A 27,582-nucleotide genomic window follows, 5' to 3' on the forward strand; every position below is an offset into this window, starting at 1 on the left:
TCTTCCAGAGAGAGAAGGGAGGAACTGTTTGATGGACAGCTGGGGCTCAGCGCGGTGAGATAAGTAGGAGGTCCGCTGATAGACCTCCAGGACACATGGTTTTGGACACTGAATGAGCTTTGTTGTGTCCACAGAAAAAGGTGGGTTTTGGAAGATCGATCAGGAGCATCGATCAGTGGCTCTCGCAGTGTGAAAAGGCTGTGACCGGTGGGGGAGTTTATTCGTGTGTCCATCCCTCGCCTGGGTTAATAACTCCACCACAGAAGAACGGTCCCGTTTGTAGTGTCACAGTCGGTGACATCCAAAGGATTTCGGAGGACGACGAGACTATCGACGGCGTCAGCTTACCTGAAGACTCAAACCTCGTCCCTCTCTCTCCATCACTGCTCGACTCAATCCCACGAACTGAACCGAACTTCACTCATCACCGTAAGACGGCATCCATTCACCCCGAGGCGTGAAGGAGCTTGGCTTCCCCTATTTCCACACACGACACACACATAATCATTGATAACCTGTTTGATATATCAGCAGTTATTTTGCTGTAGTTACTAATAAACAGCATTTAGTTTACTGCAATACCAGACGACACGGTGTTTTCTATTTCTGCTGGTTCTTTGACTCCGCCACGGGGTACGTAACAGTATCTACTCCAAATATAAAAGATCAAATGAAATAAACAGAAGTTAACAGTGTTATGCGTAGATATAGCTCCCAAACTATCAAGCTTGAGAAACAATGCTTAAAGTCTTCAGATGGTAAAGTGGAAAAGTTCAGTAATCCACGGAATAGGTGAGTGAGAGGAGAGATTTATAAAATCCCACACGAAAATGTAGAGAGAAGGCAATTACGAAGAATTCCACACACATTCCATGCTGGGTAAACGAAATAACAGTCGCCGAAGATTAGAACTATCACCAGGTGACAGTCACAGGAAAATCGACTTCAAGTGGTTACCACAGAACACCCCGATTCCAGGTAAGGGCCAACAAAAGTGATACCACAGGATACTCCAGCAAATCCACACATATGGATGATACGAAGTGACAGTCACACATCCGTTGTGCACTGCGTGCCGATGATGAGATCAACCGTACCTTTTGGGCATGGAAGAGTTGCAGCCTATAGCAGTCACACGCTGAAGTTGCAACAGCTTGTCTCCCTCTCCCGCTCCCTCACCCGCTCCCCTCAGGCTGCCGCAGCTTGTGTCTGACGTCACAGCCCCGCCTCACTCAGGCACTTAAAGCGACACTCACAGTAAACGAACCTGCGGTCTTGTAACACAATGCACCTCTAAAGTCTGACAGCAGACTAGCGAGTGAATCTTCGATGGTGCACGAGTCAGAAAACCAAAGAGTTGCCAGCCTGAGTCAGGGGCTCCAGAGAGAGATGGTGTCCAGAGGAGGAGGACGAATAAGACCAGCACGATGTGGTTAAAAGTGGAAAGATTAGAAGCATTTGGAAACTGGCTGATCGAAAAAAAAGGGGGTTAATTTCTGCAAACACAGGTGGAAATCAACAGATCAGGCAGAAATTTTGGAGAGGAATAAATAGAAAACGTTTAGGCAGAGCCCCTTCCGCATGCCTAGCCTGTGTACTCCGCTGCTGAGTTGATCTCTGAATTGTTTTGTGTGTGCGCGTCTCTGTATTTCCAGCAACTGCAGAATCTCCTGTTTTATATCTGCATTTTACTTTGGCATTAGATTACACGTTGATATTGAGTATATTGCTTATGGGAGCCGCTTTCTGCGTTAAAACAGCTGCAGATTTTTTCTATACCCAAGATAAAATAAAATGAGATATGGACATTGAACCGGTGCTTGCAGAAATGTTTAATGGCACCGTGATTACCCATAGGGCCATGAGTTAAGAATTTTGTCGGCGCTGAAGCGCCGATGAAATGCGCAGGCGTCAGGCATAGGCCGTCCCTGAGTTTCACGCATGCGCGCAGTACACAAGCCTTTGAAAATGTCGGCTGCAGGTAAGAGTGATTCTCCGAGTTTTTATCTTAAACACGGATTTTGGGATAATTCCTCTGAATTTCGGACACCGTGACCAGCAATCCCGGGTCAGTCCTGCCCTCTCCCCTCTCTCTCAGCCCCACAATCCGCACACTGGCCCCGGGGAGCTTCCGGTTGATGAGGGAATGGGAACCGATGGATCTCTCAGACAGAGCTGAGCTCCAGCTATCTAAATGCAAGGATTAGGAACTCGGAGAAAGGGAACAAAATCTTTTACATCACCAGTTGAGAAAATCGGCATTAGTACTCTTTTCCATAGATGCTGCCTGGCCTGCTGAACTCCTCCAGTATTTTGTGTGTGTTGCTTCCTCTACCTCCTCTTGCTCTGGACTATTCTACAGGTGAGAATATATTTTGTCCCATTCTCTCTGGGTACGTAATGACATCAAACACCTTTGCCCTGGGCAACAAGTAGCTTTCACATAACAAATGTGCCAGACTCCAATGAGACAGACTACTGCCCATCCCTTCATATTCATTGGGATTTCATTCACTGAGTTCACCACCATCAGTCATTGGGGGAGGATTCAGGGGGAATATTTATGTAGAATACAGAAACTAGTAATGCCTGTTTGCATTTTGGTGATGCAAAAGTTGCTAGAGAATTTGCAAGTGGGAAGAAGTAGAGTGATATTTGGAAATCTGACTTTTTAAAGCATAATTTAGCAAGCAAACCACATATGGACAATGTGCAAAAGCTTTGGTGAGAAAATCCTCCATTTCCTGTTACAGGCCTGCTACATAGGTTGTGTGAGAGTGCAGATGAACTCGATCAAACCCAAAGGAGATCAAAGTTCCCATTGACAGTGATTTGCTAGCTGTGAAAATGAATATCTCTCTATAAAAAATTCACTGTGCACACCTTGTCACTGGGTAAAAAAATGCACAGTAAAAGATTTATGCGCACACTGGTTATTACAAATTAGAGGGGAGATTATTACAAATTAGAGGGGTATTGGAGGAAAGGAGGGGAGACCTCCAGTGTCCCTGATGCCCTCACCTACAAGATGTGCAGCTTGTAACCCTGCACTTCAATGAGCTGCAACTTGAAATGGGTGAATTCCAGATCATCCAGCAGTTGGAGGGGGTGATAGATAAGACATGAAGAGAGGTGAGTTACTCTCAAGGTGCCGGACACAGGAAACTGAGTAAGAATCAGGAAGGGGAATGAGGTTAATTGGGCATCGCAGAGTACTCTAGTGGCCATCTCCCACAACAACAGGTGAACCATTTTAGAAACTTGGGGGGGGGGATTACCTGGCAGAGGAAAGTCAAAAGGCTGATAGGGGATTTGTTAGTTGGAGGAACAGAACAAGAGGGGACGAATATCCTAGTGGTAAGGCTTGCTAGTGGTAGTGAGCAGGGGAGGGAGTGATGTGGTTAAAATAATTTGTAGGAGGAAGGGGAGCCAGAATTACAGAACAGATAGTGGAGAGGGTGAATTGAATTGACTTTATTAAATACATACTTCATAAACATGAGGAGTAGAAAGATTTACCTTACATCTCCATCTGAATGTGCAATCTATTTATATAGATAGTTTGCACATAGGACGGTTAATATAACATCGAAATGCAATTGTATCAGCATGAATTAATCAGTCTGATGGCCTGGTGGAAGATGATGTCCAGGAGCCTGTTGGTCCTTTTGCTGTGGTACCGTTTCCTGGATGGTAGCATCAGGAACAGTTTGTGGATCTGGTGAATTGGGCCTGTTTGTCCCTGATATTCGTTGGGCCCTTTTTACACACCTGTCTGTGTAAATGTACTGAATCGTGGAAAGTAGATTGTGCCATGTATAATTTCCTTGTTTATATTTAGAGACATTTTTAGGTGTATAAAATGATGAGGGGTATTGAGCGTGTGAGTGGCCAGAGGTTTTTTACCCAGGGTTGAAATGGCTAACACGAGGGGGCATAGTTTTAAGGTGCTTAGAAATAGATCCGATGGGATGTCAGGGGTAAGATTTTTACACAGAGAGTGGTGCGTGTGTGGAATGCACTGTCAGCAGCAGTGGTCCGGGCAGATACAATGGGGTCTTTTAACAGCCTCTTAGATAGGTACATGGAGCATAGAAAAACAGCGGGCTGTGTGCGAGGGAAATTCTAGGCAGTTACTAGAGTAGGTCACATGCTCGGCACAACATTTGAGGCTGAATGGCCTGGAATATGCTGTAGATTTCTCTCTTCTATTTTGAACAGTGAAGTATCTTCCGCTTTAAACTGTACAGGATCCACGATTTAAGTGCCACTTTTCCACACTCCCATAGACCCTTTGTCCATCTCCTGAGTAAACAGAGATGGAAAAATATTTAAGATCTCCCCCATCTGCTTTGTTTCCACTTGTGGATTGGCATTCCGGTCTTCCAGAGGACCAACTTTGTGCCTTGCAATCCTTTTGCTCTTAATCTATCACTAGAAATCCCTAGAGTTTCTGTCTTTACCTTTTATTCTGACACACACATACCCACTTTGTACTTTCAAAATTTCGCTTTGAAGGCTTCCCATTTACCAAACACACCTTTGCCATAAAGCAGCCTGTCCCAGTCCACAGTTGCCAGATCCTATATCTTAATTCCTGGTGTTGGTCCATGCCCTGAACACATCCACCTTTCCTACGCTGCTCCTTGTATTGAAATATACAGGGCTCAGCATATTCACTGCACCATGCTCAACGTTTTCATTCCTGACTTTGTCTGAGGACTGAACAACATCTGTCTCCACAACCTCTCCACTATCTGTTCTGTTATTCAGGCTCCCATTCCCCCTGCAACTTTAGTTTAACCCCCCCCCCCCTTACCCCCACCTCCCACCATGCAGATCTATCACCCCTTTGGCTTTCCTCTCCCAGATCAATAAAAAGGAGGTGCGTACCAGGTACAGGCAGATAGGAACAAATGGGGTACTTATGAAATACAGGAAATTCAAGTGAACACTTATGAAAGAAATAAAAGAAGGCGTGAGGTTGCTCCAGCAGACAAGGTGAAAGAGAATCCTCAGGGATTCTGCAGATATGTTAAGAGTAAAAAGATTGCAAGGGAAAAAATGAATCCTCTGCAAGATCAGAATGGTAATCCATATGAGGAGACGAAATAGATGGGGAGATTATTTCAATTATTATTATTATTATTATTATTATTATTATTATTATTATTATAAAGGTCAAGTCAAGTCAAATTTTATTGTCATTTTGACCATGACTGCTGGCACAGTGCACAGTAAAAATGAGACAATGTTTTTCAGGACCATGGTTTACATGACACAGAACAAAAAACTAGACTGAACTACATAATAAAAAAACACAGAGAAAGCTACACTAGACTACAGACTTACACTGGACTGCACAAATTGCACAAAACAGTACCGGCATTACAATAAGTAATAAGCAGGACAGTAGGGCAAGGTGTCAGTCCAGGCTTTGGGTATTGAGGAGTCTGATAGCTTGGGGGAAAAAACAGTTACATAGTCTGGTCGTGAGAGCCCAAATGCTTTGGAGCCTTTTCCCAGACGGCAGGAGGGAGAAGAGTTTGTATGAGGGGTGTGTGGGGTCCTTCATAATGCTGTTTCCTTTTCAGATGCAGCGTGTAGTGTAAATGTCCATGATGGCGGGAAGAGAGACCCCAATGATCTTCTCAGCTGACCTCACTATCCGCTGCAGGATCTTGCGATCCGAGATGGTGCAGTTTCCGAACTAGCCAGTTATACAGCTGCTCCGGATGCTCTCAATACAACCCCTGTAGAATGTGATGAGGATGGTGGGGGGGGGGGGAGGCGGGGGGAGATGGACTTTCCTGAGCCAACGCAAAAAGTAGAGATGCTGCTGGGCTTTCTTTGCTATGGAGCTGGTGTTGATGGACCAGGTGAGATTCTCCGTCAGGTGAACACCAAGAAATTTGGTGCTCTTTATGATTTATCTGTATCTACTCAGGAGATGGACACAGAGTCTGTAGAAGTGAGGCAAAGCAGCATCAACTTCAGGGACCCTGTACAGATTACAGAGGTGGAGGCTTTTGCTGTGTTCAGGCAAATTAGTGTGGATCAATCCCCAGGGCCTGACGGGGCTTGGACCCTGAGGAGGAGAAGTACAGAAATTTTTGGGGCCCAAGCACAGATATTTAAATCACCCTTAGTGAAGGACTGGAGGACAGCCAGTGTTGTTCCGCTGTGTAAGAAAGGCTCAAAAAATAAACTAGGGAATTATATGTTTGTGAGATTGACATCAGTAGTGGGAAAGTTATTGGATCATATGAGCAGGAACCGGATATATAATTATTTGGATAGATGTGGACTGATTAAGGAGAGACAGCATGGTCATGTCTAACCAATCTTATAGAGTCTCTCGAGGAAGTTATCAGGGAAGTAGATGAAGACAAGGCAGTGGATGTTGTGTACATGGACTTTAGCAAGGCACTTGACAAAGTCTCATATGGGAGGTTGGTCAAGAAGGTTCAGTCACTCAGCATTCTAGATGAGACAGTAAATTGGATGAGACACTGTCTTTGGGAGAAGCCAGAGTGTGGTAGCAGATGGTTGCCTCTCTGACTGGAACCTGTGACTAGTGGTGGCCACAGGGATCAATGCTGGATCTGTTGTTGTTTGTCATCTATATCAGTAGTCTGGATGATAACGTGGTTAGCTGGATCAGCAAATTTTTGGATGACATCAAAATTGGGGTGTAATGAACAGCGAGGAGGACTGTCATAGCTTGCAGTACGATCTGGATCAGCTAGAAAAATGGGTTAAGAAATGCAAAATGGAATTTAATGGAGACAAGTGCGGGGTGTTGCATTTTGGTAGGAACTAGGTCTTAAATAGTGACTGGTCGGGCACAGAGGAGTGCTGTAGTAGAAAGGAATCTGGGAATACAGGTCAGTAATTCACTGAAAGTGGTGTCACAGTTCGATAGGGACAGAAAGAAAGATTTTGACATATTGGCCTTCTTGAACCAACTTATCAATAGACAATAGATGCAGAAGTAGACCATTCGGCCCCTCGAGTCTGCACCACCATTCTGAGATCATGGCTGATCATTCACTATCAGTACCCAGTCCCTGCCTTGTCCCCATATCCCTTGATTCCCCTATCCATCAGATATCTATCTAGCTCCTTCTTGAAAGCATCCAGAGAATTGGCCTCCACCGTCTTCCGAGGCAGTGCATTCCACACCTCCACAACTCTCTGGGAGAAGAAGCTCTTTCTCAACATGTTTTAAATAACTGACCTCTTATTCTCAATCCATGCCCTCTGGTACTGGACTCTCCCAACATCTGGAACATATTTCCTGCCTCAATCCTATCAAATCCTTTAATTATCTTAAACGTTTCAATCGGATCCCCTCTCAATCTCCTCAATTCCAGTGTGTACAAGCCCAATCTCTCCAACCCCTCTGCGTATACAGCCCTGCCATCCCAGGAATCAACGCAGCACTTCCTCAATTGCCAGAATGTCCTTCCTTAAACCTGGAGACCAAAACTGTACACAATATTCCAGGTGTGGTCTCACCAGGGCCCTGTACAAATGCAAAAGGACATCCTTGCTCTTGTACTCAATTCCCCTTGTAATAAAGGCCAACATTCCATTTGCCTTCTTCACTGCCTGTTGCACTTGCTCATTCACCTTCATTGACTGATGAACTAGGACTCCTAGGTCTCTTTGCATTTCTCCCTTACCTAACTCGACACCGTTCAGACAATACTCTGCCCTCTTGTTCCTGCTTCCAAAGTGGATAACTTCACATTTATTCACATTGAATGACATCTGCCAAGTATCTGCCCACTCACCCAGCCTATCCAAGTCTCCCTGTATTCTCCTAACGTCCTCTTTGCATGTCACACTGCCACCCAGTTTAGTATCGTCAGCAAACTTGCTGATATAGTTTTCAATGCCCTCATCTAAATCGTTGACATAAATCATAAAGAGCTGTGGTCCCAATACAGAGCCCTGTGGTACCCCACTAGTCACCTCCAGCCAGTCCGAGAAACACCCATTCACTGCTACCCTTTGCTTTCTATCTGCCAACCAGTTTTCTATCCATGTTGAAACCCTACCCCCAATGCCATGAGCTCTGATTTTACTCACCAATCTCCGATGTAGCACCTTATCGAATGCCTTCGGAAAATCTAGGTATACAACATCCACTGGCTTACCATCGTCTAACATCCTTGTTACACCCTCAAAAAACTCCAACAGATTAGTCAAGCATGATTTGCCCTTGGTAAATCCATGCTGGCTCGGCCTAATCCTATTATTCCAGATACCAGCACTGTGCCCAGTTAGAAGGTGATTTCTCTGTCCAACTTGGGTTGAAGTTCACTGTGACAGTGTGATGTCAGATCACACCTTGGAAGCTCAGGTGATCTGATCTCAAATGTTGTCCTTCAACCACTGATGGATTTTTAAATCTTTTTACAGGTTGAAAACCACAAGGAATTTGTCTACGGGAATTCAATCAACCATCCTTCCTGCTCAGACTGTGGGGAGGGATTCACTCGGTCATCTGACCAACTGGCACATCTGTCATTTTACACAGGGGAGAGGCCGTTCACCTTGTCCGACGTCGGGAATGGATTCACTCGGTCATCTCAACTGAAGGTACATCAGCAAGTTCACACTGGGCAAGGCCATTCACCTGTTCTGTGTGTGAGAAGGGGTTCAGTCGGTCATCCCACCTGTGGACACACCAAACAGTTCACACCGGGCAGAGGCTGGTCTTCTGCTGAACTTCTGGGTAAGGATTCACTCTGTCATCTGAACTAATGGCTCACCAGCGAGTTCACACTGGGGAGCGGCCTTTCACCTGCTCAGTCTGTGGGAAAGGATTCACTCTGTCATCTACCCTACTGGTACATCAGCGAGTTCACACTGGGGAGAAGCTGTTCACCTGCTCAGACTGTGGAAAGGGATTCACACTGTCATCCCGCCTACTGGTACATCAGCAAGTTCACACTGGGGAGAAGCCGTTCACCTGCTCAGTCTGTGGGAAGGGATTCACTCAGTCAGCCACACTACAGAGACACCAGCGAGTTCACACCGGGGAGCGACCATTCACCTGCTCAGAATGTGGGAAAGGGTTCACTCAGTCATCTGAACTACTGGCACATCAGTCTGTTCACACTGGGGAGAGGCCGTTTACCTGCTCAGAATGTGGGAAGGGATTCACTCAGTTATCCAACCTACAGAGTCACCAACGAGTTCACACTGGGGAGAAGCCGTTCATCTGCTCAAACTGTGGGAAGGGATTCACTCAGTCAGCCACACTACAAAGACACCAGTCAGTTCACACTGGGGAAAGGCCATACACCTGCTCAATCTGTTGGAAGGGATTCACTCAGTCATCTGATATGCTGGCACACCAACGATTTCACACTGGGGAGAGGCCGTTCACTTGCACAAACTGTGGGAAGAGATTCACTCAGTCATCCACCCTACTGAGACACCAGTCAGTTCACACTGGGGAGAGGCCGTTCACCTGCGCATACTGTGGAAAGGGATTCACACGGTCATCCACCCTATTGGCACACCGGTCAGTTCACACTGGGGAGAGGCCATTCACCTGCAGTGAATGTGGGAAGGGATTCACTCAGTCATCCAAACTACTAACACATCAGTCAGTTCACACTGGGGAGAGGCCGTTCACCTGCGGTGAATGTGGGAAGGGATTCACTCAGTTATCTCATCTACTGAGACACCAGCGAGTTCACACTGGGTAGAGGCCGTTCACCTGCTCAGACTTTGAGAAGAGATTCTCTCAGCTATCTCTACCAAATGTGTGTCATTCAGTTCACACAGGGGAGTGGGGAAAGATTCACTCAGTAATCAAACCTTGTGATACACTACAGGTTTCACACAGGGGAGAAAGTTTCAATGAGCTGCATGCTGGATATTTGTCCATCGCCGTTGCTGAATGCAATTTCGGGAGTGACTGTCGGTGCTGAACTCTGCAATTATTGCTGCTGCTCACCACTCCCAGTTCTGCACCCTGGTCACTGGGCATGGGAGGTGTTTCTTCTGCTGCATATTCACCTTTAATGGGACTGGAGTTTAATACTCTGAATCTGAGTCAAGTAAATCAGTTCTATTTTAAACTCTGTCTCTGGTACTTAGAGAATTTATAACACACCTTGTGTACAGTGGAAAGTCAACTCGGGCCAGCTGGACACTGCCAGTGATTCTGTTCCAGGTCAGTCCTTTTAAATGCTCCCCTGTTGTTCACCTGTCACTCTCCCTGTGGTGATGTGTTCCAAATAGTCACTACTCTGTGGGTGAAGAGGTTTCCCTTGAATTCTCTGCAGATTGAAGAAGTCGAGCTGACTGCAGTTCTGTCTGAGAAGTTCTTCACTCAGTTACCCTCCTTAACCACGACTCATTTCCACATGATGGGTCATTTCCCCTGCTTCTGAAGGGTTGTTGAAAGCACCACTGCCCTCTAAAGACTGAAAGCAGAATGGGAAAGCATTTGTTGGATGTTCAACGGATCAGGGTCCGAAACCAGAGGCAGGTCGGCACAGGGGCAGAGTTTGGGGCTCTGGACCATGGTCGGGGTAAGAAAGTACGATGAGGAAAAGGGAATGAGCAGCGGGGCGTGGCAACGAATGACAGAGTAGCAACATTTGGAAGCTGATTGATGGAGAAAGTCTTTTGTTCGTCTGACTGATGATACAAACAATGCCTGTGGTGAGGTGCTCCACTGGTTGAGGAACATGTGTGTGTTGGGAATGGTTTTTTCTATTGAGGGAGTTGTTCCTGCTTGTTTATCCGGTAATATTATTAATGGCCTTCTAGGTTCCTCCAGCAGTTTGTGTATGTGTTGCTTGGACTTCCAGCAGCCACAGATTCTCTCCTGTTTTTGATAAGAGCAAAAGCCGGGTTCATATAATATAGCAAGAAAACAGTGGAAAGTGAGAGGATTGGAAAGTAATTACATAACCAACAGGAGACAACTAAAAAAGAAAAAACACTGGAGAGAAAAGATGAAAAATTAAGGTAAGTGAGCCAATAATATCAAGTATCAAAAGTTGTTCACATACATAAAGAGTAAAGGAGAGGCAAGAGTTGATATTGTACCGCTGGAAGATGATGCTGGTGAGTTAGTAATAGAGTAAAGAAGTAGCGGCTGAATGTAATAGTTATTTTGTGTCAATATTCACTGTGTAAGACACCTGCAGTACAAGACAATAAGACATAGGAGCAGAATTAGGCCATTCAGCCCCATCAAGCCTGCTCTGCCGTTCTATCATGGCTGATCCCGGTTCTCACTCAACCCCGCGCACCTGCCTCCTCGGCATATCCTGCAATGCGCTGACTGATCAGCAAAATATTAGCTTCTGCCTAAGATGTACCCACAGACTTGGCCCCCACCGCCGTCTGTGTCAGAGAATTCCACAGATTCACTGCTCTCTGACTAAATAAAATCCTCCTTAACTACTCTGAAAGGTTGCTCCTCAGTTTGCAGGCTGTGCCCTCTGTTATGGCTACCCCCACCATGCGGAAAGTCCTCTCCTCATCCACACTATTTAAACCTCTCCACATTCGGTAGGGTTCAGTGAGATTTTACACCCCCCCCCACAAACATTTATTAAACATTGGTCAGTGCAGGAGTACGAGCCCAAGGCTGGAAAACGCTTCTCATATCTTAACCCCTTTATTACCGGAATCGTCTTCTTGAACACCCTCTGGATTCTCTCCAATGACAACACACCTTTTCTGAGATATGCATCCCAAATACACTAAGTGTGGCCTAAGTAGTGTCTTATAAAATATTAGCATTATCTCCTTGCTTATAGATTCTACTTCACTTTAAATAAATGCCAGCATTGCATTTGCCTTCTTTACCACAGACTCAACCTGTAAATTAACCTTCTGGGAGTCTTGCCCAAGGATTCATATTTCCTTCTGTGCTTCTGTTGTTTGAACCTTCTCCCCAATCAGATAATAGTTCACTATTGTTCCTTTTGCCAAAATGCTTTATCGGACATTTTCCAGTATTGTATTCCATTTGCCACGTTTTTGCCCGTTGTTGAAATTTGTCGGTGTCCTGCTGCAATTGCATTGCTTCCTCAGCACTACCAACACCTCCAGCTACCTTTGTATCATCCACAAACCTTGCCTCAAAGCCATCAGTTCCATTATCCAACTCAATGACAAACAATGTGAAAAGTAGTGGACCAAATACTGACCCCTGTAGACCACAAGTCACTGCCGGACAACCAGAAAAGGCCCCTTTTATTCCCACTCGCTGCCTCTTGGCTGTCAGCCATTCCTCTATCCATGTCAGTATTACTTCTGACATTTATCCTGTCGAGCAGTCTCATGGTGACACCTTATCAGAAGCCTTCTGAAAGTCCAAGTAAATGATATCCACTGCCTCTCGTTTGTCCATCCTGCTTATGACTTCCTCGAAGAACTCTAACAGATTTATCAGGCAAGATTTCCCTATGCTGGCTTTGATTTATTTTTAGTCTCCTAGTACCCCAAAACCTCATCTGTTATATTAAACTCAAATGCTTTCCCAGGCACTAAGGTTAGGCTAACTGGACTATAATTTGTTTTGTTTTTAGTTGCCCGTTGTTGGATTTTAAAAGAAACCCAATCTTCTAACTTCCTACTCACTTTTGCTAACTTATACACACTTTCCTTGGCTTTTATACAGTCCTTAACTTCCTTTGTCAGCCGTGGTAGTCCAGCTCCACTGTTTGAGAAATACGTCTGCCGGACATATCTATCCTGTACGTTATGGACTATTCTCAGAGATGTCAGCCACCTGGGGAATCACCTCTCTCATGCCTCTGTAATTCCCTTTATTCCATTGCCATACTCCGCATGTGCCCTATGCTTCTCCCTCACAAGTTGCAGTGGGAATTCAATCAAATTATGATCACTGCCTTCTAACTGTTCCTTTACATTAACCTCCCTAATAAGTTCTGGGTTAATACACAACACCAAAACTAAGGTAGCAGTTACCTGAGTAGGCTCAACCATCAGCTGCTCTAAAAAGCCATTTCGTAAGCATTCCCTCTCTTGCAATCGGACACAAAGGCCTGAAGGTAGATAAGTCTGCTGGACCAGAAGGTGTGCACCCCAGGGTTCAGAAAGAGGTAGATGAAGAGACAGTGAAGGCATTAGAGTCATAGAACATTATAACACAGGCAAACCCCTTTCGGCCAATCTAGTCCATGCCAAAACATTAATCTGCTGAGTTCCAAAAACTTCCACCTAGACCATAGCCTCCATATCCTTCTCATCCATGGACGTAAGCAACCTTCTCTTGAAGAATGAAATCGTCCCTGTCACTTGCTCTGGCAGCTCGGTGCACACTCTCCCCGCCTCTGAATGAAGAAGTTCCCCCTTGGTTTTCTCTTCAAGTGATGAGTAATGATCTATCACAAATCACTAGATGTTGGAATGGTTCAGGCGGACTAGAAAGTTGCAAATGTCACACCACTTTTTAAGAAAAGAGGGAGGCAGAAGAAAGAAAACACTGGACAACAAAGGTTTTGCTTCCTGAAAACCTTTAGGTGTATCTGATGAATTTTGGACTACTGATCATGAAAACCATCATGAAATTTCCCTGTGATGCACCAATTTTTGAAATCACTCGTATTATTTCAATTCATAATTCAGGTCAATTAAAATGTTGCCTGCAATGTAAGCTGAAAAGTTTCCTATCTTGTTCAGGCAGCTTGGGCATGCTTACACGGCGCCGCTGCTGCTTGGCAGGACAGGTTTTAGTAATAATTATTGGGTTCAGGACTGTAAGGATGGAATTTGCTATCACCAGGCACAAACATTTCTGTGAAGGATTTTGATATTTGAGACGGATGCTTCCCAGAGTAAGCATTTTTGTTGGTCCACAAATCAAACAGATCATCACTGATAGGCAATTTGAAGAAGTTCTGGTGGGACCAGAAAAAATGGCAAGGAAGGCATTCAAGGAAGCTGCTGAAATTTTTCTCGGCATCAGCAGAGCACCAAACTTCATGCAGCTGGTTGAAACCATGCATATACAACCATAAAATGCAACATGTCACTAAAGATTCATTTTCTGCATTCACATTTGGACTTCTTCCCTGCAAATCTTGGTGCTGTTAGTGACGAGCATGGTGAAAGGTTTCAGCAGGACATTGTGGTCATGGAGAAAACATACCAGGGCAACTGAATCCAGCAATGCAGCAAATTAGTGTTGGACACTTAAGCGAGAAGCCTCAGACACTGAGTACGATTGAAAATCATTAACAAAATATTTATATCTTGGTTGCACTATTGCAAAGCATCAGCACCATGATGCAATTAAAGACAATATGTTCAATAAAAGTTAATTTGTCATTTTTCTAAATTCCTGCGTGATACAAGTAGTCTTAAATTACATTTATGTTAATCTTCAAGCAGTTTATCATAAACAAAAAAAATTCTGAGGAAGCAACACTTTTGAAAAAAAAGAATTGTTGTCCAGTGAAATTATAGGACAGTTAGTCTGATCTCAGTTGTCAGGAATATGTTCGGGTGTATTAAGGGTGAGTGTTTTGGGTACTGTAATTGGGGAGGCATGATGAAGTTGGACAAAGTCAGCAGAATTCCTTTGCAGGGAATCGTGTGTAACAAATCACTTGGAATATTTTGAGGAAATAACAGGCAAGATAGATAAAGCAGAGGCAGTGGATGTTGTTTGCTTGGATTTTCAGATGAGCTTTAACAAGGAAGGCCGATTGAGAAAGTAAGGAAGCAATGGATCCAGAACTGGCTTGCCGCAGAGGACAAAGAGTAGTTGTAGTCGTGTCATATTCTGCATGGAGGTCTGTGACTAGTGGTCTATTACTAGTGGACTAGTGGATGACTCCCATCCACTCCATAAGGTACTGGTTTGGCACAGAAGTACATTTGGCCAGAGACTCATTCCACCGAGATGAAACACTGAGCGTCATAGGAAGTCATTCCTACTTGTGGCCATCAAACTTTACAACTCCTCCCTCGGAGTGTCGGACACCCTGAGCCAATAGGCTGGCCCTGGACTTATTTCCACTTGGAATAATTTACTTATTATTGTTTAATTATGGTTTTATATTGCTACATTTCTACACTATTCTTGGTTGGTGTGACTGTAACAAAACCCAATTTCCCTCGGTAACAATAAAGTATATCTGTCTGTCTGTCTGGTGTGCCTCCGGGATCTGTTCTGGGACCTCTACTCTTCATGATTTTTATGAATGACCTGGATGAGGAAGTGGAGGGATGGGATAGTAAGTTTGCTGATGACACAAAGGTTGGGGGTGTTGTTGATAGTGTGAAGGGCTGTCAGGGGTTACAGCAGGTCATTGATAAGATGCAAAACTGGACTGAGAAGTGGCAAACGGAGTTCAACACTGATAAGTGTGAGGTGATTCATTTTGTTAGGTCAAATATGATGGCAGAATATAGTATTAATGGTAAGACTCTTGGCAGTGTGGAGGATCAGAGGGATCTTGGCGTCCGAGTCCATAGGACACTCAATGATGTTATGCAGGTTGACTGTGTGGTTAAAAAGGCATAAGGTGCATTGGCTTTCATCAACCGTACGATTGAGTTTAAGAGCCGAGAGGTAATGTTGCAGCTATATAGGACCCTGGTTAGAGTCCACTTGGAGTACTGTGCTCATTTCTGGTTGCCTCAATACAGGAAAGATGTGGAAACCATTGAAAGGGTGCAGAGGAGATTTACAAGGATGTTGCCTGGATTGGGGAACGTGCCTTATGAGAATAGGTTGAGTGAATTCGGCCTTTTTTCTTTGGAACGATGGAGGACGAGAGGTGACCTGATAGAGGTGTATAAGGTGATGAGAGGAATTGATCGTGTGGATAGTCAGAGGCTTTTTCCCAGCGCTGAAATGGCTAACATGAGAGGGAAAGTTGTTTTTACACAGAGAGTGATGAGTGTGTGGAATGGGCAGCCGGGGGAGGCGTTGGAGGCGGAACCGATAGGGTGTTTTAAGAGACTCCTGGACAGGTACATGGAGCTTAGAAAGCTAGAGGGCTATGGGTAACCCTAGGTAATTTCTAAGTTAAGGGCATGTTCGGCACAGAATTGTGGGCTGAAGTGCCTGAATTGTGCTGTCCGGTTTCTATGAACATGCATTTTGTGTCAATAACTCATTTGGAAATGTTGTATTTGGTCTCTTAGCCAAATAGTGGACACAGTTTGTGAACAACTGGGTTCCAAGTATTGGTCCCTACAACACCCACTGGGACATCTTACAGGCCCAGGAAGGGTCTTTAAACAGCCCGACTACCGGAACAGACGAAGGCCACTCGGCCCCTCCAAACCGTCCTGTCATTCAATGTCCTTGGACTGGTCCATTCGCCCCCCTCTTTGCTCGGACCATTGTCCCCACCTATAGGTCAATAGACTGCCGGTTTGACCCCCAATGTGGTGAATCCCTCTGTTCGCCACCATTCCATCTTTCCAATAAAATGCACCCCCTTCCTTCCCCTGCTGGGTTCATTCCCTCCGTCCCCGGGGAGTCAGCAACAAGCCGATTCGCCAAGTGTTCTCCTCCTACCTCTCGGCGATACATCAGACTCAGGCAGCAGGGGACGCTTCAGAAGCGCCCCCAACTTCCCTCGGAGGGAAGCGGAAAAAAATCAAAAAGCGGGACATTTACTTTGAGGTTTATCCCGCCGATGAAGCGGGGGAGACGATCTCTCGGCTGTTTCGCCTGTACTATTGGGTGTAACGAGTAATTGACATCGCTTCGCACCAATGGAGATAACACAGCGCCTGAATCCTCTGTTCCTCTCGGGGCCATAATCATAACTGTTGCTCGACAGATCCCACTGAATAAAGTTGAAATTTCAAAGTTTAAGTCGGAAAAGGGAGAGACTAATGGCGGACAGAAATCGACTGTGTCTTACATGTCAGTGAGCGGGAGGCGGAGTCCTGTGTTAAATGTTTAACCATCACGGTGACTGAAAGCAGCTGCAGGTTCATGAGGGACTGTTACTGTCAGATTCTGCAGTTCTTGCGGCTGCTCATCGCACCCAGGACTGAACCCTGGTAACTGAGCATTGGAGGAGTCTGTTCTGCTGATGTTAGCCTTAAACTAGACTGGCGTTTAATATCGTGGATCTGTGAAAGATAAATCAGTTCTGTATCAAGCCCCGTGTCTCAGGTAGTTATTGAAACTACCACACTCACGATGCAAACTAGGGAGGCCACTCGGCCCATCTGGTCCCTGCCCACATTTCTGTTCCATATCAGTATATCAAAATCTACCCGGGCCGTTCCGCTCTCACTCTCCCTGAGATGACAGGCTGCCAACCATGTAACCTACTCTAGAATTTGCTTAGAATTACCCTACTGCATAGCCACCTATTTTCCTAAACTCCATGTACCTATCTAAGAGTCTCTTAAAAGACTATTGTATCCGCTTCTACCACCATCGCTGGCAATGCATTCCACACAAACACCACTCTTTGCTTTAAAACCTTAGCTCTGACATGTCCTCTGTCCCTACTTCCAAGCAGCTTAAACCTATTCCCCCTCGTGTTAGCCGTTTCTGCCCTGGGAAAAAGCCTCTGTCTATCCACACGACCGATGCCTCTCATCATCTTATACACCTGCATGAATTCCCTGCATGATTTTCTCCGGGCTGAACAAGACGATGAGCTCTCTGTGGTTGTGACGTTGTTCAGGTCTCCGGACGAAGCTCGGGAAACAATGCTTAAAGTCTTCAGATGTTAAAGTAGAACAGTTCAGTAATCCACGGAATAAGTGAGTGGGAGAAGAGAGTTGTAAATCCACACGAAAATGTAGAGAGAAGGCAATTACGAAGAATTCCACACACATTCCACGCTGGGTAAACGAAATCACAGTCGCCAAAGATCTTATCCGTCGATTAGTTCCGAAATCCACTTAGAAATATCACCAGGTGACAGTGACAGGAATATCGTCTTCAAGTGGTTACCACAGAACACCCCGAAACCAGGTAAGGGCCGACAAAAGTGATACCACGGGTACTCCAGCAAATCCACACATATGGATTATACGAAGTGACAGTCACACATCCGTTGTGCACTGCGTGCCGATGATCAGATCAACCGTACCTTTTGGGCATGGAAGAGTTGCAGCCTATAGCAGTCACACGCTGAAGTTCCAACAGCTTGTCTCCCTCTCCCTCTCCCGCTCCCTCAGGCTGCCGCAGCTTGAGTCTGACGTCACAGCCCTCCTCTCTCAGGCACTTAAAGCGACACTCACAGTAAACGAACCTGCGGTCTTGTAACACAATGCACCTCTAAAATCTGACAGGAGGTAAGCGAGTGAATCTTCGATGGTGCAGAGTCAGAAACAAAAGAGTTGCCAGCCTGAATCAGGGGCTCCAGAGAGAGATGGGGTCCAGAGGAGGAGGACGAATAAGACCAGCAGGATGTGGTTAAAAGTGAAAGATTGGAAGCATTTGGAAACTGGTTGATCGAAAAAAAAGGTGGTTAATTTCTGCAAAATACAGGTGGAAATCAACAGATCAAGCAGAAATTTTGGAGAGGAATAAATAGAAAACGTTTAGGCAGAGCCCCTTCCGCATGCCTAGCCTGTGTACTCCGCTGCTTAGTTGCTCTCTGAATCGCAGAGTTCCTCCAGCGTTTTGTGTGTGTCCAGCAACTGCAGAATCTCCTGTGTTTTTATATCTGCATTTTACTTTGGCATTAGAGACACGTTGATATTGAGTATATTACTTATGGGAGCCGCTTTCTGCGTTAAAACAGCTGCAGATTTTTCCTATACCCAAGATAAAACAAAAAGAGATATGGACATTGAACCGGTGCTTGCAGAAATGTTTAATGGCACCGTGATTACCCATAGGGCCATGAGTTAAGAATTTCGCCGGCGCTTGAGTGCCGATGAAATGCGCAGGCGTCAGGCTGAGGCCTCCCTGACTTTCACGCATGCGCACAGTACACAGAAGCCTTTGAAAATGTCGGTCGAAGGTAAGAGTGATTCTCCGTGTTTTTATCTTAAACACCGACTTCGGGATAATTCCTCTGAATTTCCGACACCGTGGCCAGCAATCCCGGGACAGTCCTGCTCTCTTCCCTCTCTTTCAGCCCCTCGATCCGTACACGGGCCCCGGGGAGCTTCCGGCCGCTGAGGGAATGGGAACCGATGGATCTCTCAGGCAGAGCTGAGCTCCAGCTATCTAAATGCAAGGATTAGGAACTGGAAGAAAGACAACAAAATCTTTTACATCAGCAGTTGAGAAAATCGGCATTAGGACTCTTTTCCATAGATGCTGCCTGGCCTGCTGAGCTCCTCCAGTATTTTGTGTGTGTTGCGTCCTCTACCTCCTCTTGCGCTGGACTTTTCTATCGGTGAGAACATGTTTTGTCCCATTCTCTCTGGGTACGTAATGACATCAAACACAACATCAAACCTGTTGGAAGATGATGTCCCGGGGCCTGTTGCTCCTTTTGCTGTGGTACCGTTTCCTGGATGGTAGCAGCAGGAACAGTTTGTGGTTGTGGTGAATTGGGCCTGTTTGTCCCTGATATTCGTTGGGCCCTTTTTACACACCTGTCTGTGTAAATGTACTGAATCATGGAAAGTAGATTGTGCAATGTATAAATTCCTTGTTTATATTTAGAGACATTTTTTGGTGTATAAAATGATGAGGGGTATTGAGCGTGTGAGTGGCCAGAGGAGTGTTTTTTTCCCCCAGGGGTTGAAGTGGTTAATGCCACGTTTCCACACTCCCATAGACCCTTTGTCCATCTCCTGAGTAAATAGAGTTTGAAAAATATTTAATGTCTCCCCCATCTGCTTTGTTCCACACGTGGATTGCCATTCTGGTCTTCCAGAGGACCAACTTTGTGCCTTGCAATCCTTTTGCTCTTAATCTATCACTAGAATCCCTGAGGATTATCCTTCACCTTTTCTGTGACAGCAACCTCATGCCATCTTTTATCCATCCTGATTGATTTCTTACGTGTTCTCTTGCATTTCTTATACTCCATAAGAAACTGACTGCCTATCCCTGTTATGCAATTCCATTTTGTGCTTTACCAGGGTCTGAATATCTCTTGCAATCCAAGTTTCCCTACAGTTTCTATCTTTACCTTTTATTCTGACATACCCACTTTGTACTTTCAAAATTTCGCTTTGAAGGCCTCCCATTTACAAAACACACCTTTGCCAAAAGGCAGCCTGTCCCAATCCACAGTTGCCAGATCCTAGTGTTGATTCCAGGTGTTGATCCATCCCTGAACACATCCACCTTTCCTACGCTGCTCCTTGTATTGAAATATACAGGGCTCAGCATATTCACTGCACCATGCTCAACTTTTTCATTCCTGACTTTGCCTGAGGCCTGAACAACATCTGTCTCCACAACCCCACCACTATCTGTTCTGTTATTCAGGCTCCCATTCCCCCTGCAACTTTAGTTTAATCGTCCTTACCCCCACCTCTCACCATGCAGATCTATAACCCCTTTGGCTTTCCTCTCACAGATCAATAAAAAGGAGGTGCATACAAGGTACAGGCAGATAGGAACAAATGGGGTACTTATGAAATACAGGAAATTCAAGTGAACACTCATGAAAGAAATAAAGGCATGAGGTTGCCCCAGCAGCCAAGGTGAAGGAGAATCCTCAGGGATTCTGCAGATATGTTACGAGCAAAAAGATTGCAAGGGAAAAAAATAATTCTCTGGAAGATCAGAATGGTAATCCATATGAAAGGATAGCATAAACTAGCATCCGTATTTGCTCAAGAGATGAACACAGAGTCTACAGAATTGAGGCAAAGCCGCATCAACTTCATGGACGCTGTACAGATTACAGAGGTGGAGGGGTTTGAGGCAAATTAGTGTGGATCAATCCCCAGGGCCTGACAAGTTGTTCACCTGGACCCTACAGAAGACAAGTGCAGAAATTATTGGGGCCTTAGCACCGATATTTAAATCATCCTTAGTGACAGGTGAGGTACTGGAGGATTGGAGGACAGACAATGTTGTTCCACTGTTCTAGAAAGGCTGTAAAAATAAACTAGGAAATTATACGTTGGTGAGCTTGACATTAGTACTGGGAAAGTTATTGGTATCTGTGTGCAGGAACCAAGTATATACTGTAAGTATTTGGATAGGTGTGGACTGATAAAGGATAGACAGCATGGCTCTCGCCAATCTTATAGAGTCTCTCCAGGAAGTTATCAGGGAAGTGGATGAAGACAAGGCAGTGGATGTTGTCTACATGGACTTTAGCAAGGTACTTGACAAAGTCTCATATGGGAGGTTGGTCAAGAAGGTTCAGTCACTCAGCATTCAAGATGAGATAGTAAATTGGATGAGACATTGTCTTTGGGAGAAGACAGAGTGTGGTAGCAGATGGTTGCCTCTCTGACTGGAAGCCTGTGACTGGTGGTGTGCCACAGGGATCAGTGCTGGATCTGTTGCTGTTTGTCATCTATATCAGTAATCTGGATGATGGTGTGGTTAACTGGATCAGCAAATTTGTGGGTGACACCAAGACTGGTGGTGTAGTGGACAGTGAGGAAGACTATCATCGCTTTCAGTGCTACCTGGACCCGCTGGGAAAATGGTTTGAGAAATGGAAAATGGAATTTAATGCAGACCATTGTGAGTTGTTACACTTTGGTTTGACCTACCAAGGGAGGTCTTTCACGGTGACTGGTCGGGCACGGAGGAGTGTTGTGGAAGAAAGGGACCTGGGAATACAAGTCCTTAATTCACTGAAAGTGGTATCACAGGTAGATAGGGATGGAAGGAATGATTTCAGCCCATTGCCCTTCATGAACCAAAGTACTGATAACAATAGATGGCTGTTATGTTGACTTCTAGAAGACATTGGTGAGGCCTAATTTTGAGAATTCTGTGCAGTTTTGGTCACCAACCTGTAGGTAAGATGTAAAAGTGGTTCAGAGAGTTCAGAGAAAATTCACAAGGATTTTGCCAGGTCTGGAGGACTTGGGTTAGAAGGAAAGATTGAACAAATCATGACTTTATTCCTTGGAATGTAGAAGATTGAGGGGAGATTTGATTGTGATAGAGAGGCACAGATCGTGTTAATGCAAGCTGGCTTTTTCCATGAAGATTGGGTGGAACGACAACCAGAGGCCATGGGTTAAAGGTGAAAGGTGAAATGTTAGGGGAAACATGAGGGGAATCTTCTTCATACCGATGGTCATCCGGGTGTGGAATGAGCAGCCAGCACAAGTGGTGCATGAGAGCTCGACTTCAACATTTAAGCGGTTCGTGTAGGTACCTGGATGGTAGCGGTGTGGGAGTGAGCAGTTTAAATAGTTCAGCACAAACTAGATGGCCCAAAGGACCTGTTTCTGTGTTGAAATTTTCTATGATCGTGACAAGAACCTGGAATAATACAAAAATTCACTCTAACCCCTTTTGACAGTCGTGCGAACCAACCAGTCATTTCAGCAGGAATTTTTTATATGGCGTTAAAACTGTGGCACTTTAAGTTAATAATACATAAAAGAAGATCCCAGCTGCACGTCGAGGAAGACTACTTGCGTGAGAGTGTTTCAGTTACTGTGGGGCCAGGCACCCATGAAGCTCAGCAGGAACAGGGAATAATACCAATGGAGAGAGTCAGACTGAGCCAGGTCACAGATTGGAGACGGCAGGAATGCCCCATTCTTATAGAAACAGGAAGAGCGTCAGGGAATTGATGGTCATTCCAGATACCAGCAGTCTGCCCAGTCAGGAGATGATTTCTCTGTCCAACTTGGGTTTAACCTCACTGTAACAGTGTGATACCAGATCAAACCTTGGCAGCTCAAGTAATCTCATCTGAAATGTCCTACACCCATTGATGGATTTTGTAAATCTTTTTACAGGTTAAAACTGAGAACGAATTCGTCTCCAGGAAGCTCAAACATGGCACGCCAGATTTGTTGTCTCTCTTTGGATATTTAAGAAGTGGATCCAGGGATCCAATTGACCACCCTTCCTGCTCAGACAGTGGGAATAGATTCACTCAGTTATCACAATTGAAGGTACATCAGCATGTTCACACTGGGCAAGGCCATTCACCTGTTCTGTGTGTGAGAAGGGGTTCAGACAGTCTTTCCACCTGTGGACACAGCAGTCAGTTCACACCACACTGGGCAGAGGCTGGTCATCTGCTGAATTTCTGGGAAAGGATTCACTCAGTCATCTGACCTAATGGCTCACCAGCGAGTTCACACTGGGGAGAAACCATTCACCTGTTCAGTCTGTGGGAAGGGATTCACTCAGTCATCCAACCTACGGAGACATCAGCGAGTTCATACTGGGGAGAGGCCGTTCACCTGCTCAGTCTGTGGGAAGGGATTCACTCAGTCATCCCAACTACAGAGTCATCAGCCAGTTCACACTGGGGAGAAGCCATTCACCTGCTCAGTCTGTGGGAAAGGATTCACTCAGTCATCTACCCTACTGGTACATCAGCGAGTTCACACTGGGGAGAAGCCGTTCACCTGCTCAGTCTGTGGGGAGGGATTCACTCAGTCATCCCAACTACAGAGTCATCAGCAAGTTCACACTGGGGAGAAGCCGTTCACCTGCTCGGACTGTGGGAAGAGATTCACTCGGTCATCCACCCTAATGGCTCACCAGCGAGTTCACACTGGGGAGAAGCCATTCACCTGCTCAGTCTGTGGGAAGAGATTCACTCAGTCATCCCACCTACAGAGACATCAGCGAGTTCACACTGGGGAGAGGCCGTTCACCTGCTCAGTCTGTGGGAAAGGATTCACTCTGTCATCTACCCTACTGGTACATCAGCGAGTTCACACTGGGGAGAGGCCGTTCACCTGCTCAGAATGTGGTAAGGGATTCACTCTGTCATCTACCCTACTGCTACATCAGCGAGTTCACAGTGGGGAGAAGCCATTCACCTGCTCAGTCTGTGGGAAAGGATTCACTCTGTCATCTACCCTACTGGTACATCAGCGAGTTCACACTGGCGAGAAGCCGTTCACCTGTTCAGTCTGTGGGAAGGGATTCACTCAGTCATCCCACCTACAGAGACACCAGCAAATTCACACTGGGGAGAAGCCATTCATCTGCTCAGAATGTGGGAAGGGATTCACTGAGTCATCCAACTTACAGAAACACCAGCGAGTTCACACTGGGGAGAAGCCGTTCGCCTGCTCGGACTGTGGGAAGAGATTCACTCGGTCATCCCACCTACAGAGGCACCAGCTTGTTCACACTGGGGAGAAGCCGTTCACCTGCTCGGACTGTGGGAAGAGATTTACTCGGTCATCTACCCTACTGCTACACCAGCGAGTTCACACTGGGGAGAAGCCGTACAGCTGCTCGGACTGTGGGAAGAGATTCTCTCGGTCATCCCAACTACAGAGTCACCAGCGAGTTCACACTGGGGAGAAGCCGTTCACCTGCTCAGAATGCGGGAAGGGATTCACTCAGTCATCCCACCTACAGAAACACCAGCGAGTTCACACTGGGGAGAAGCCATTCACCTGCTCAATCTGTGGGAAGGGATTCACTCGGTCATTCACTCTACAGAGACATCAGCGAGTTCACACTGGGGAGAAGCCGTTCAGCTGCTCGGACTGTGGGAAGAGATTCACTCGGTCATCCCAACTACAGAGTCACCAGCGAGTTCACACTGGGGAGAAGCCATTCACCTGCTCAGAATGTGGGAAGGGATTCACTCAGTCATCCCACCTACAGAAACACCAGTGAGTTCACACTGGGGAGAAGCCATTCACCTGCTCAATCTGTGGGAAGGGATTCGCTCGGTCATTCACCCTACAGAGACATCAGCAAGTTCACACTAGAGAGAGGCCATTCACCTGCTGAGAATGTGGGAAAGGATTCACTCAGTCATTCCACCTACTGGCACACTTGTCAGCTCACAGTGGCGAGTGGCCATTGTTATGCTTGTTTACATTGCGTGCTGCTTGTTTAGTTTTAACCGAGGACACAGACACTCAGAGTCAGATGGAGACGAAGGAGGAAAAATGGAGGAATCGAAACCAGGGAACTAGTGGCCAAGGGTGACTGTTTGGAACTTTCCTTTGCCCACAAGGGTGGGCTAATTATCGATTCTCCATACATCGTAAGTGTGGTTGTCACCTCATTTGATCCATAGCAGTGGATCTGATGTGGGGTATCCTGCGGAGACCACTTATGTGTTAACCATTGCCTGGCAGTGGTGTGGCAGTTCATTTTAAGATGATACCCCTTATGGCAAGTCACTTCGGGTGATAATTAGTATGTGGATTTGGAAGGATGACAGATAAAATCTACAGCAACTGTTGTCTCGTTTTACCACCATGGAACCTGTGGAATACGACATAATTGCCTTCTCTCAACATTTACCCTGGATTACAATTATCTCTCGCATCACCTATTCTGTGGTTGAACTGAACTTTCATACTCTACCATCTCAAGACTCCAAGCCTTGTTTCCCCGGAGCTCAATAGTTTGCGTGTTATATTTATACACATTTATACACATAACACTCACGAGGAAATCTGCAGATGCTGGAAATTCAAACAACACACACAATGTGCTGGTGGAACACAGCAGGCCAGGCAGTAACTATAAGGAGAAGAAATGTCGACGTTTCAGGCTGAGACCCTTCGTCAGGACTAGCCGAAAGGAAAGATATTAAGAGATTTGAAAGTAGTGGGGGGAGGGTGAAATGCGAAATGATAGGAGAAGACCAGAGGTGGTGGGATGAAGCTAAGAGCAGGAAAGGTGATTGACGAAAGTGATACAGAGCTGGTGAAGGGAAAGGATCATATGACAGGAGGCCTCAGGAGAAAGAAAGGTGGGGCGGGGAAGCACCAGAGAGACATGGAATACAGGCAAACAATTAAATATGTCAGTGTTGGGGTAAGAAGGGGAAGAGGGTCATTAACGGAAGTTAGAGAAGTAAATGTCATCCCATCAGGTCGGAGGCTACCCAGCCGGTATATAATGTGTTGTTCCTCCAACCTGAGTTTGGATTAATTTTGACAGTAGAGGAGGCCATGGTTAGACATATCAGAATGGGAATGGGACGTGGAAATAAAATGTGTGGCCATTGGGAGTAGTCTGTTGCTGCTGGTTCATTTCTAAAGCGTTACAGTTTGTAACAAAATGGGGCCTGCATCTGGCATATGAACAGATTTAAGGATTGATTTATTATCGATTTCATCCCTTTTGATTTATTTGTGTGTGGAAAATCAGCAGCAATGGATGTTGATAGATATCTGGAAGTGTGAACCTCTCAGGCATTAGAGGACACCAGAAGGATTGAGTTATTGAGTATTGCTAAAACGTTAATACTTGCTAAGGTGAAATTGACAATGAGGAGGGCACAGATGCAGAGGGTGATAGCTGAACATTATGTATCTGAGGGTGTGTTTAAAGTGGAGGAGTTGGAGGTGTTTCCTGAAAGTAAACCTCATGAGCTTGAGCTCCAGTACAAGTGAGAAAAATTAAAGATGGAGGCTCGGGAAAGGCAGAGGCAGTTTCAGGCTGGAGAGGCAAAAAAGCAGGAAGAAAATTCTCTTACAAAGTGTAATTAAGGGGAAGGCTTAGCAAGCCTATTCTGCTTTGACAGTTGCTGAAGCAGCTTATTATTTATTTATTTATGGTGCCCCGCCCCCCCCCCCCCCCCCAATCATTGCCACTGGGCTATAATTGCGCAGGAGCAGTGTGTGGTTCAGTGCTTTGCTCAAGGACACACAAGCTGCCTCGGCTGAGGCTCAAAATCATGACTTCCAGATCGCTAGTTCAACACCTTAACCACATGGTCAGATCAGTTTGCTTTAACTCATAAAGTTATGTTTACCCTGAATAAGAGTTTCCAAAAGGCACTCATCAAGTTGTGGGTAAACCTAATGAGCTCACCCCAGTGGCCTGTACCTACATTCGCTGAACCCTTTTCCAAAGTTATAGTGGATTGTGTTGGCCCATTGCCAAGGACTAAAGCTAGCCATCAGTATCTGCTAACTATTATGTGTACTGCATCCTGATTCCCAGAGGCAATACCTCTCCGAAATATTAAAGCTTAAACTGTGGCGAAGGCTCTTACCAAGATTTTCACTTTATTTGATTTGCCTAAAGAAATCCAGTCTGATCAAGGATGTAATTTTACATCTGGATTATTCCAGCAGGTAATTTCTGAACTGGGAGCAAAACAAATTGCATCATCTACATACCATACAGAATCACAAGGGGCTTTAGAAAGATTTCATTCTACCCTCAAAACAATGATTAAGACATATTCTGTTGAAAATGGAACAGACTGGGATGAAGGAATACATTTGCGTTCGTCCGCAGAAAGAGAGTCAGTACAGGAATCAATGGGCTTTACTCCATTTTAACTCGTATTTGGTCGCAGAGTGACCTTAGACCTTGTTAAAAGGAACAGTGGATTGATGTTAACTCGTTAGACTATGTTTTGAGGTTCAAAAATAAACTACACCAAGCCTGTAGTCTAGCGAGACAAAAAGATTTCTCAAAACAAAATGAAGTGTTGGTTTGATAACAGGGCTCACGAAAGAAAATACCGGGTGGGAGATAAGGTGCTTGCCTTATTTTGACGAATCCACTTCAGGTGAAAT

General features: G+C 45.5%; 1 protein-coding gene and 1 pseudogene across 1 annotated transcript in view; one reads left to right on the plus strand and one right to left on the minus strand.

Moving 5' to 3' along the window:
• The window catches only part of LOC132389686 (NACHT, LRR and PYD domains-containing protein 3-like), a 184,229-nt gene that overhangs the window by 117,002 nt on the left and 39,645 nt on the right, over positions 1-27,582 (minus strand). The gene's annotated exons all lie outside the window — the stretch shown is intronic.
• On the plus strand, positions 1,957-27,036 carry LOC132389682 (zinc finger protein 850-like; annotated as a pseudogene).

This window comes from Hypanus sabinus, unplaced genomic scaffold (genome assembly GCF_030144855.1).
Source record: "Hypanus sabinus isolate sHypSab1 unplaced genomic scaffold, sHypSab1.hap1 scaffold_625, whole genome shotgun sequence".
In the NCBI taxonomy this organism is placed as follows: domain Eukaryota; kingdom Metazoa; phylum Chordata; class Chondrichthyes; order Myliobatiformes; family Dasyatidae; genus Hypanus; species Hypanus sabinus.